This window comes from Triticum aestivum, chromosome 7D (genome assembly GCF_018294505.1).
Source record: "Triticum aestivum cultivar Chinese Spring chromosome 7D, IWGSC CS RefSeq v2.1, whole genome shotgun sequence".
Lineage (NCBI taxonomy): Eukaryota > Viridiplantae > Streptophyta > Magnoliopsida > Poales > Poaceae > Triticum > Triticum aestivum.
Genome location: NC_057814.1, coordinates 464,199,440 through 464,212,328, shown reverse-complemented (window position 1 = coordinate 464,212,328; position 12,889 = coordinate 464,199,440).

The window sequence follows — 12,889 nt, the reverse complement described above, 5'->3', positions numbered from 1 at the left end:
AACCAAAACCTTACCTATTACTGCATCTGGTTGAGCTTCAACCTCCTCCATGTTAACGTGGTTCACTTGTCACCTGGTGAAAGGGTTGGGCTTCTTCCCAGAGCTTCCATTGCCGTTTCCATTCTTAGCTTCAGGACACTCGTTGGCGTAATGTCCGGTCTTCTGGTACTTGTAGCAAGTAACGTGGCTTAGATCTTTCTTGGCGGGTGTTGCCGGGTTGGAACGGTTCTGTCCGCTACTTCCTCCATTACCATTCCCATTCTTGGGGCCACTATGATTGTGGGAACTCCCTCCATTATGAGTGTGGCCTCCATGGTTATGAACAAGTCCTCCCGAGTTCGGGGTGAAACGGGGTCTCTGCTGAGCTCCAGAATTATACTTCCCTTGTCCATACTTCCTCTTGCGGCTGTCAATCTGCTGCTGCTTCCCTTCAAGCATGAGAGCTCTATCCACCAACTCCTGGTAGTTATTGAAATTTGCCACCATCAACTGCATGCGCAGCTCATCATTCAGTCCTTCCAGAATTTCTCCTTCTTAGCTGCATCTGTAGCGACGTCATCTGGGGCATAACGTGCTAGCTTACTAAAGTCATCCACATACTGGCCAACAGTGCGCCCTCCTTAGCGTAAGTTGCGGAACTCACGCTTCTTCATGGCCATAGCTCCTGCTGATACATGGGCAGTGCAAAAAGCCTGCTGGAACTGGTCCCATGTCACAGTGTCAATGGGGTAAGTGACTATCAAATTCTCCCACCATGATGCTGCGGGTCCATCAAGCTGATGTGCGGCAAAACGCACTCTCTCCGCATCTGTGCATCCTACAGTAGTCAACTCCCTTTCAATCTTGCGGAGCCAATCATCTGCAACAATCGGCTTGGTGCTATTGGAGAACATCGGCGGATTCAGCCTAAGGAAACGGGCTAAGTGATCAACTGGTGGTGGTGGTGGGTGAGGGAGTCCTGGATTAGGGGGTCCTCGGACTGCGGACTATATACTTTGGCCGGACTGTTGGACTATGAAGATACAAGATTGAAGACTTCGTCCCGTGTTCGGATGGGACTCTCCTTTGCGTGGAAGGCAAGCTTGGCAAATCGGATATGTAGATCTCCTCCCTTGTAACCGACTCTGTGTAACCCTAGCCCCCTCTGGTGTCTATATAAACCGGAGGGTTTAGTCCGTAGGACAACAACAATCAGAATCATAGGCTAGCTTCTAGGGTTTAGCCTCTACGATCTCGTGGTAGATCCACTCTTGTAATACTCATATCATCAAGATCAATCAAGCAGGAAGTAGGGTATTACCTCCATCGAGAGGGCCCGAACCTGGGTAAACATTGTGTCCCCCGCCTCCTGTTACCATCCGCCTTAGACGCACAGTTCGGGACCCCCTACCCGAGATCCGCCGATTTTGACACCGACATTGGTGCTTTCATTTAGAGTTCCACTGTGCCATCACGATAAAGGCTTGATGGCTCCTTCAATCATCGGTAACAATGCGATCCAGGGTGAGGTTTTTCTCCCCGGACAGATCTTCGTATTCGACAGCTTCGTACTGCGGGCCAACTCGCTTGGCCATCTGGAGCAGATCGAAAGCTACGCCCCTGGCCATCAGGTCAGATTTGGAAGCTTAAACTATACTGCCGACATCCGCGGAGACTTGATCTTCGACGGATTCGAGCCCATGTCAGGTGCGCCGCACATTCACAATGAGCATGACTTAGCTCTGTCGTCGGACGGTGTTCGGGAGATCACACCTGTAGCTACTCCGGCCCTCAAGCCGGAGCAGATCGCGCCGTCCAAGGACGGGTGGATGGACCCCGCCACGGAGGCCGCACACTCAGCGGCGATAGGGCCGAATACTGACTTCACGTCCTATGAAACCTGTGTTGCCGGACACTTGGATTCGTCCCCGGCCACGGGCTCCGAACCGCCTGCGTCCGTGCCTATCGAATCTGATTGGGCACCGATCATGGAGTTTACCTCCGCAGATATTTTCCAGCACTCGCCCTTGGGTGACATGCTAGATTCATTAAGGTCTCTCTCCTTGTCAGGAGACCCTCGGCCGAACTATGTTCGGCTCGAGTGGGAAGCGGACGATGAAGAAATTCGTTCCCCACCCACCACCGACTTAATAGCCACGGTCGACGATTTAACCGACACACTTGATTTCGACTCCGAAGACATCGATGGTATGGACGACGATGCAGGAGAGGAACAGGAACCACCGCCCACAGGGCGCTGGACTGCCACCTCATCATACGATATATACATGGTGGACACCCCCACAGAAAACAATGACGAGGAACGGGAAGAAGCAGCAAAGGATAGTTCCCTCGAGAAGCAACCAAAGCGACGACGTAGGCACCGCTCAAAATCCCACCTCGGCAAAAACAGCGATAACAACGCAAGAAAGAATAATACCCCGGCCGACTCCAAAGGAAACGACGACCACATGGACCCAGCGACAGAGCAGGATGAGCCAGTGGACGGCGAACATAGTACAGAGCCGCTGTCCGATCACGACGATGCCGAGGATAAAGCTCATCAACCTGTCTCCGGAGAGGAGAACAGTCCGGACGACGATGCACACATCATCCCGGAAAAACACTTGGGGCAAGAGAACCTCCATAGAAGGCTTATTGCCACCGCGAGGAGTCTGAAGAAGCAGAAGCAAAGGCTTAAAGCCGCGCAAAATACACTCAACAGTAGATGGAACAAAGTGCTCGACACTAAAGAAAAGTACGGTGGCAGTCGCCACACAAAGAGTTATCCAAAGCGCAAGCTGCTGCCTGAATTCGATGACGAGGCTTTAGAGCCTACACAGCCAAAAATAAAACGGCCGATCAGCCGGATCGACCACCCTGTGGCCGCGATAGGGTAGCTAACGATGCCGCACATAAGTCAGCACACGATTTACGTGAGGACTCGCGCCAAAAAGCAGGTATAACCGGGTCCATCTACGGATCTAGGAAGCGCGCTCCGGCACGGAATCAAAACCGAACACTACAACCGTCGGAACGCCATGACACATCCAAATATAGGGGTGCCGTGCACCCCCTATGCTTCACCGATGAAGTGCTGGATCACGAATTTCCAGAGGGATTCAAACCCGTGAACATAGAGGCATACGACGGAACGACAGACCCTGGGGTCTGGATTGAGGACTTTATCCTTCATATCCACATGGCTCGCGGAGATGATCTCCACGCCATCAAATACTTGCCCCTCAAGCTGAAAGGACCAGCTCGGCACTGGCTGAAGAGCCTCCCCGAAAACTCAATTGGAAGTTGGGAAGAGCTTGAGGATGCTTTTAGGGCTAATTTCCAAGGGACCTATGTCCGACCTCCGGATGCAGACGATTTAAGTCATATAATTCAACAGCCGGAGAGTCAGCCCGAAAGCTTTGGAACAGATTCCTCACTAAGAAGAATCAAATTGTCGACTGCCCGAACGCCGAAGCCTTAGCGGCTTTCAAACACAGTGTCCGGGACGAATGGCTCGCCAGACACCTCGGCCAGGAAAAACCGAGGACAATGGCAGCCCTAACAAGCCTTATGACCCGCTTTTGCGCGGGCGAAGATAGTTGGCTGGCCCGTAGCGGCACCAGCGACCCAGGCACATCCGAAGTTAGGGATGGTAATGGGAAACCACGACGCAATAAAAGCAAGCGTCAAACTAATGAAGACAGCCCAGACAACATGGCGGTAAACGCCGGATTCAGGGGCTCTCAACCCGGTCAACGGAAAAAGCCATTTAAAGGCAGCAGAGATGGACCGCCCAGCCTAAATAAGATTCTAGACAGATTATGTCAGATTCATGGCACCTCCGACAAACCTGAAAATCACACCAACAGAGAATGCTGGGTCTTCAAGCAGGCCGGCAAGCTAAACGCCGAACACAAGGGGAGGGAGACACCAAGTGAAGACGAGGATGAGCCTCGCCAGCAAAACACTGGGGGACAGAAAAATTCCCACCGGAGGTCAAAACAGTGAATATGATTCACGTAAAGAAGAGGAGGAGCAAACGCGCACTCCGAGATGTATGCGCCGTGGAGCCCGTCACCCCCAAGTTCAACCCCTGGTCGGCCTGCCCCATCACTTTTGATCGCAGGGATCACCCGACTAGTATCCAGTATGGAGGATCGGCTGCCTTGGTGCTAGACCCTATAATCGCCGGATACCATCTCACCCGAGTCCTTATGGACGGCGGGAGTAGTCTTAATCAGATATATCAGGACACAGTCCGCAAAATGGGGATAGACCCGACAAGAATCAGCCAAAGCAATACTACCTTTAAAGGAGTAATACCAGGCTTAGAGGCCCGCTGCGCGGGCTCCCTAGTACTAGAGGTTGTATTCGGTTCTCCCGACAACTTCCGAAGCGAAAAGTTAACCTTCGACATCGCTCCATTCCGAAGCGGCTATCACGCACTACTCGGAAGAACGGCCTTCGCTCGTTTTAATGCAGTACCGCATTACGCCTATCTTAAGCTTAAGATGCCCGGTCCACGTGGCATCATCACAGTTAGCGGAAACACAGAGCGTTCCTTATGTGCGGAAGAATGTGTGGCGGCTCTAGCAGCCGAACACTGAACGACCTCTCCAACCAGAATAAATGATCGGTCGTCAAGACCGCGGACACGGCTAGACGAGTCCGGCACACCACTAGCTGTAACAGCTCAGATAAACCTGAGATTGGGTCGATGGATATACCCCTATAGGTGGTGCTAGGGGCTTCCCGCATGTAAAAAGGACTATAGTTCGGCTTGACCTTATTTAGATTGAATTTTAATGGTTCATTACGAATAATCAATTTTTCGCACGAAGACTTTCACCTGGGTTTTTTCTTTTACAGATGATCATCGTGCTACACCCTTCCAGGATACGGCACAACGGAGACACAGGCGCAGACGTGCAGCAGGGCCCCGCTCAAAGGTTTCTTTTTAGATTAAGACCCTGTGTAAACCTTTCTTACTGTCTCTTGTTGTTGTACACCCTCCGGATATTCAACACAACCGAGAGGGATGCTGGCGTTATTGGCATTTCGCCACGTCAGACTAATGCACGTACCTGGAAATTCAGGGTTCGTTATCAAGGGCGTTACTCAGCCCGGTATATGTTGTAAAGTCCGAATACCATACGGAGTGTCCGGCGTCGCGAGTTTGGCCTTATATGCATCAGCTCCGAATCATGTCTTTCGTCAATAGTTGGGTTTGCCCAGCTCCCGTGTTTTGCTACCTTACGTTCCGCTCTATCGGCTAAGGTGGTACCGGGAGAACTACTGCGATTGTGCCCTGGTTCATCTGGATGAGCACCTTAGTAGAGAAAGCCGAAAACTGACTGTCATGATAAAGCGCGAGACTGGTCAACCACTCGATGACCCAGCGGAATCTTCGCGATTCCTCCGCATTAACGAAGGGCCGGTTTCCCGGTCATGTATGTACGCGCCCCGTATTCGGATGAGCGCGGAAGTACCAGGGGCTGTATAGTAGCCCCACCGTCAAACTCCTATGGCTAAGTGAAAGTGTTAAAGCTATATAGTCCGATTGCCTTGTTCGCCACGCTATCACCTCCTTAATGGACCAAGACGTTGGATCAAGTGTGAATACGCGCTTTTTCGAACACCCCCGCATTATATGCATGGGGGCTGAAGCCGACGACTGCCAACTTTCAGGTTATATACATACATAAACGGCCGCACAGGAGGCATCATAATACTTTCAGGCAAAAGTATAAACATAGCCTTTATAATCCAAATAGCATTGTTTTTACAATTGGGATACATGTCACTCGAACATGATACTCTTCGAGCACTGAGCCTCTATTAAACGAGCACCTTCTAGGACCTCTTCAAAATAGTGCTCGGCTGAGACCTGGCCTACGGCCGGATCCTGGGTTGCAATAGCGGTGGCCTCCATCTCCGCCCAGTATGTCTTAACACGGGCAAGAGCCATCCGCGCACCCTCTATGCACGCCGACCTCTTTACAGCGTCGATATGCGGCACAACACCAAGGAATCGTTGAACTAAACCAAAATAACTATTCGGCCTCGGTCCCTCCGGCCAAAGATGATCCACGACAGACCTCATGGCAAGTCCGGACAATCTATGGAGCTTAGCCCACTCGGCCATTTGTTCATTTAACAGCAGCGGACACGTGGGAGCACTGAACTGCGACCAGAACAATCTTTCCACTTCATGATCTTTCTGATCTTTGAAAAACTCAGTCGCATCAGCAGCACTCGTTGCCAAGTCCAAGTACGCGTCTGCAGCACTCCATAATTGATCCAGAGGGGCATACTTCGGATCTCCGAACTTCGTCCGCAACAAAAAGGGCTTCCCAGCCGTGATATCTCCGGCTTGACGAAGCTCCTCCTTCGCCGCTCTGATTTTAGAGCGGGTTTCCTTGGCTGCTACCATGGATTTCTTCAGGTCTGCCGCTTTCGCTTGGCTTTCCTTTTCAAGAAGCTCATACCGGTCAGCGGCATCCTTCAGGTCAATAGCCATCTGGGCTATTTTATCTTCGCTCTGGCGATGAGCAGCCTGTTTGGCTCTTAACTCTTCGGCCGCCTTTAGGGCGGTCGCATCACTTCTCCTGGCTTGTTCCTTGGCTCGGGCAAGCTCCGCCCGAAGGGTCTCCACGGCAGCAGCTCCATCTGCAGTCACAGTATATTATAGATACTAGCATCATGCTCCTCTTAATATCTGTTGACCACCGGAAAATACATACCCTGTGCCTCGTCAAGCCGCTTGTTTACCAGCACGATGTCGGCATCCGCCGCATCAAGCTGCCGCCTCAGTTCGGCAAACTCACCAGTCCGGCCAGCCACCGGACCCTCAGCCGCCTGCACATGAAAGCAGCATGATCATTACCTGGGGCTATGATCCTCTGTTTGCTGCCTTTGGACAGCAACCAGAGTCTCAGGGGCTACTATCTGTATAGGGCACACCTAGCATGTGCGGTACCGTCAAAAATATATATATATTACTTTGCATACCTCAAAGCCTCTTAGAAGGCTCATAAAAGGTTCATGCAACCCACTTTTGGCGGATGAAATCCTCTCAACCATTGTAGCCATTAAAGTACGATGCGCCTCTGAGATAGTCGCGTGCTCCAGAAGACCCATCAGTGCGTCCGGTCGCACACCGGTCAGTCCCGGATTCTTTCTGTCGCTCTCCTTAGGAGCCAAATACTCCGGACTTTGGGTGGCCGAAGGGTTACCTTCTGGCCTCGGCGGATCAGGAGAAATCCTCCATGACAACACCCCAGGGTCGTCCGCCTCATGAGGCGGGGAAACAAGGGGAGGCGTTTCGCTCTCCATCATATCTGGAAGAAGATCCCCGAAGACAAACTCTGTCGAGAAGGGCTACGAGCCGGACTGCAAGGTATATGTCTTGGTTATTGTCCTCAGAGATAAAGCAGGATATATTTACCAAAGTACTCTTGTTCACTTACAGCTCGGTGGAGGGCTGGCCCCCTTGCGGGCACTGTGCGGTAAGGATGCCCCCCGGGGAAGGGCCCCCTAGCGAAGGTTTCGTCCCTCATTTCCAAGTCTTTAGAGGCGATCCTTTTCCTTCCTTAGGGAGAGGGAATTCTGGATTCTTCTCCCTGATTATCCTCCTTTGTGGAGACACTAATTCCCCCGGTTTGGATGAGTAATGCATGGGGCCCGCTCTCGGCTTCTTTATTCCTCCCTTTATCTTCCCCTGATGGCACTTGATAAGGTGCGTGCTCAAGCATCCTGGCTAGTACGGGATCCGGAGAGCCTTCGGGAAGGGGGGCCGAACACCTGATCATCTTCGCCTTTTTTATCCAGCCCTGGTCAAAGAGCGATTTTTTCAGAATGATGTTGTGAAAAATAAAAAGACAACATGTTCGGCCGCAGAATTACTTACGTGGGCATCTGGATGATTGCAGTTCAGACCCGCATCCTCGGTGGTGTCCGGACACTTTATTCGTGATCCGAAGAATAATCCATACATCCCTTCGAGCGTCACGCCGAAGAATTGCTGAATAGTTCGGGTCCTTCCGGGTTGAACTCCCACATGCGGAGAGGTCGACGTTGGCATGGCAAGACCCGAAGAACTAGCATGACTTGCATTACCTTGACAAGGCTGACATCTCTCTCGAGGAGATCTCGGATGCGACTCTGCAATGTCGGCACGTCATTAACTGGCCCCCAGTCTAGCCCCTTGTTGACCCATGACGCCAGTTGTGGCGGGGGCCCGAACGGAAGGCGGGGGGAGCTACCCACTTAGTACTTCGGGGAGCTGTGATGTAAAACCACTCCCGCTGCCATAAGTTGGACATCTCCGGGAAGGAACCCTTTGGCCATGGGGCATTGGCGCCTTTGCTTATTACGGCACCTCCGCACTCTGCGTGTCGCCCATCGACTACCTTCGGCTTTGCATTTAAGGTCTTGAGCCATAAGCCGAAGTGTGGGGTGATGCGGAGGAAGGCCACACACACGACGATAAACGACGAGATGTGAAGGATGGAATCTGGAGCTAGATCATGGAAATCGAGCCCGCAATAGAACATAAGCCCTCTAACAAAGGGATCAAGACTAAAGCCTAGCCCTCGGAGGAAGTGGGAAACAAATACGACACTCTCGTTGGGTTCGGGAGTGGGGATGACCTGCCCTTGAGCAGGCAGCCTGTGCGAGATTTCGGCGGTCAGATACCTGGCTTCTCTTAGCTTCTTGATGTCCTCCTCTGTGACAGAGGAGGCTATCCACCGGCCTTTAAGATTGGATCCAGACATGATTGAAGGTCCGAAGCGCTTAGCCGGAGCCTTGGGTGTTGGAATTCGAGGTGGGGAAAGGGAAGGATCGAGCGCGAGAAGAAAAGGACATGTCTTGGCCCCTTTATAAAGAGGGTGAATATCAAGCGTCCTCCGCGTGACCGTTTGGAACTTGCCTAAAACCGAGGAGTCATATCAGCATGCGCGATTGGGTTATCCACACCCGTATTGATGAGAATCCCGTGATGAGGGGACACGACCTCTGCTTCGACAAGACGTACCAAGAAAACTGCCTCGCAACACGTGCAATGGCAGGCTGGGAAAAACGGTTCGTAATGACCGGGCTACGGCAGGATGTCACGTTGTGAGAAATTGTCAGCAGATTAGATTTCTGGAATATTATACTCTCTACGGTGGTTTGTGGAATTTTTTTTGCAGAGCCGGACACGATCCTTGTGTTCAAAATCTTCTATGGAGTATTCGGAGGAGGAACCCGCCTTGCAATGCCGAAGGCAATCTGCGCGCCGGACTCATCGTCATTGAAGCCTGTTTCAGGGGCTACTGAGGGAGTCCTGGATTAGGGGGTCCTCGGATTACCGGACTATATACTTTGGCCGGACTGTTGGACTATGAAGATACAAGATTGAAGACTTCGTCCCGTGTCCGGATGGGACTCTCCTTTGCGTGGAAGGCAAGCTTGGCAAATCGGATATGTAGATCTCCTCCCTTGTAACCGACTCTGTGTAACCCTAGCCCCCTCCGGTGTCTATATAAACCGGAGGGTTTAGTCCGTAGGACAACAATAATCAGAATCATAGGCTAGCTTCTAGGGTTTAGCCTCTACGATCTCGTGGTAGATCAACTCTTGTAATACTCATATCATCAAGATCAATCAAGCAGGAAGTAGGGTATTACCTCCATCGAGAGGGCCCGAACCTGGGTAAACATTGTGTCCCCCGCCTCCTGTTACCATCCGCCTTAGACGCACAGTTCGGGACCCCCTACCCGAGATCCGCCGGTTTTGACACCGACAGTGGGTTGTTGTTGTTGTTGTTGTTGTTGTTGTTGTTGTTGTTGTTCCCCTGGTTCTGATTCTGGACTAGCATCTGCATCAATGCATTCTGCTGCTGGATCAACTGAGTGAGCTCTGGTGGGAAAGCAAATCCATTGTCGCATCTCAGAGGCATCTGCTGGGTTTAGAAAAGATGAGAAAACAGAATAGAATGAGGTCTAGGGGGAAAACACTACCCATATGCACATGAGACAAACACAAACGTATCACTCAATCAATCAAACAAAGGGCATACAATCGGTCTAGAACTATCTTTACAAAAGTGCTTGGACTATACTATATACATGGTGGAATACTACTACTGATATGGTGGTCGACTAGAAAAATTGATCGGTCGAAGACTCCATGATATCTGCTCCAGCTTCATCAACATAGTCATCATCGCTATCGTCACGGTCCGAGTCAGTGTCGTCGATGATGATGTAGTTCTCCGGGCAAGTGGAATCGTCATCTTCTCCTCCTGGCGCGGAATCTCCCATGAAAACTCCTAGCTTCCTTGTCAGGTCATCATTCTTCTCCACTAGTACGACAATTTCCTTCATATAATCTTCGCGTGTAGCCTTGAGTTCTTCCTCCAGTTCCGTGATCCTTGTCATCGCCTTCTTCAAATCTGTCATGCCTGCGCACATCTGGTTCTCCTGGAGTCGAATGTGCTGGTTTAACTCCTGGATGAAAGCGGCAATCGCTCTATCCTTCCTGGTGCTGATCATCTCCCATTGCTCATCTCGGCGCCCACAAATCTGGTAGATAGTATCCTTGAGATCCTTGTGGTAAACTTCTCCAATGCGTCCCATGGTGATGTGAGCTGCCATACTCTTTCCTAGACTCCAGGTTGGTGCATCAAAGGAAAACTCTATGGGCTCAGTGACTGGCGTGAATGTCCTTCCTGGAACTTGAACTTGAATCATCCAGCGCTCCTATTCTGGTAAAGTGGCGTTGTAAGTCCCGGTGAAGCTTGGTATTCCGATGTTCAGGTACCTAGTGACTTCCTTCAAGTGGCATCCAAAACGGGTGTCTTCATCTGGTTGCGTGAACTTGATCCTTGCATCTGCCATCCTAAAGAGTAGAAAATGGAGAGGAGTCAGAAATGAGAAGAGAGTAGTGATCTAGGGCTTTAGCTTAGTGGTCGTGTCCTACAGTCAGCGTGTGCTCTGATACCATCTTGTAGCGACCAGACCTCAAACAGTCTGATCTCTGTGCATCAGTGTCATCCCTGGATCGGTAATGTTGACACACACAGTACTTGAAGGATTTATAACAGAGTAGCAATCACACACTTATTACATCGAATCTCTCAAAAGAGAACTTATTACAATAAATATGGCTTAAGGCCATCCAATACGATAACAGCGGAAGGCTTGGAAGATAAAGTGAGTGCATCAACTCCAACGGCATCACTGAGTGAAAGACCATGACCTAAGGCTCCTTACTCATCGTCTGAAAAGTCTGCAACATGATACGTTGCAGCCCGAAAACGGGTCAGCACATGGAATATGCTGGCAATGTAACACAAGAGCGTAATGAACAGAATAAAGCTATCACTATATGCATATATGGCTGGTGGAGGCTGTATGGTTAATATGTTTTGCGAAAAGCCATTTTTTCCTACAACAAAGGAATAAACTTTTATTTAACTATCATGTGGTTGTTAAACATTGAGAAGGTTCACCCAACTCAATCCCAATCAAGCATCATCATTAAACCCAATCAAATTATATTAAGAGTGATGAGATCCACATGATAATCCAAGAAACTAGATACTCAAGACGTTCATAACCGGGGACACGGCTAACCATGATTAGTTTGTACACTCTGCAGAGGTTTGTGCACTTTTCCCCACAAGACTCGATCTCCTCCGTTTGATTTCTCGCACTACATGATGTTTGAGAAACGGATGACCGAGACACAGTCTTTCCGAAGAGGTCCCTTTAACCGATAGATAGACCTGTACACCTACAATCCCCTACATCTGCTAGCCCATCATGGAAAAGTTTCCCACAACTTACTCAACTATGCCAGAGCCCATATTGGCATGTGGCTGCACACGGAAGTTTCTAGCATGAATAATCTTATGATCCCTTTGAGCCTGGGTGCCAGTCCATAGGAGAATCACACGGTACCCCGGGATTTCCAAAAATACAGGCAATCACAGGAATTCCCCAGGTACCTCAATCCACCCAGATGTGTATTAAAGTTGCCACCTTGAGTTAACCATTAATTAACAATACTCACATCTGTCATGAATACACTCAAACCCAATCCACGTCTACGAGCATAGCATAGCAGTATTCCCCAGGTACTACCTCATCTACTTCCCAAACCCACAGTTTAAATCGGATCATAACCATGCAATTGTTTGAGGATTGATCTAATGCAATAAAACTGGGTATGAAAGAGGTATGATCAAAGTGTTACTTGCCTTGCTGATGATTCGCGAAACCTAGAGACTCGTAGTAGCACGCTTCACACTCGGGTACTCTATCGTAAACAAACAAGCATACAATAAGCAATCAAGCAAGGGCACGGGTAAAACTCAAATAAGAGATCTAACCAGAAAGTTCAACTTAAGAACTCCGGTTTGCAAAAAGAATCAAATCAAACGAAGCAACAAAACTCAAACGACGAAAGAAACAAGCTTCATTTACAAATCTGTACTAAAGTCAAATTTTACAGTAGCAAAAAGTTTTTTAAGTTGGTTAAACAGAAAGAGGGCTTCGAGACGAAACTCTAGGCGCTTGAATCGCCTGATTCCGATAAACGAGCGAAAAGTTAAACTAAAACTAAAATCGGATCAGAAATCGCGATCGAGAATAATCACGGAAAATCCGAGAAAAAGAAAAACTGACGAACAGGCTAACGAACGAACGTTCGCAGTCTGCGTAAACCGAAAAACGGTGAAAACCGTTCGTTAAAACGAACGTATGAACGGGCGTTCGCTAAATAACTAAACCCAAAAAATAAACCAAACCGGATCTAAAAAACGGATCTAGGGTTTAGAAAAAAAACCGTTTGGTTTCTCTTGCATAAACCGAGGCGGCGGCGGCGGCTACCTCCGGCGACGACGAGGCAACGGCGCGGC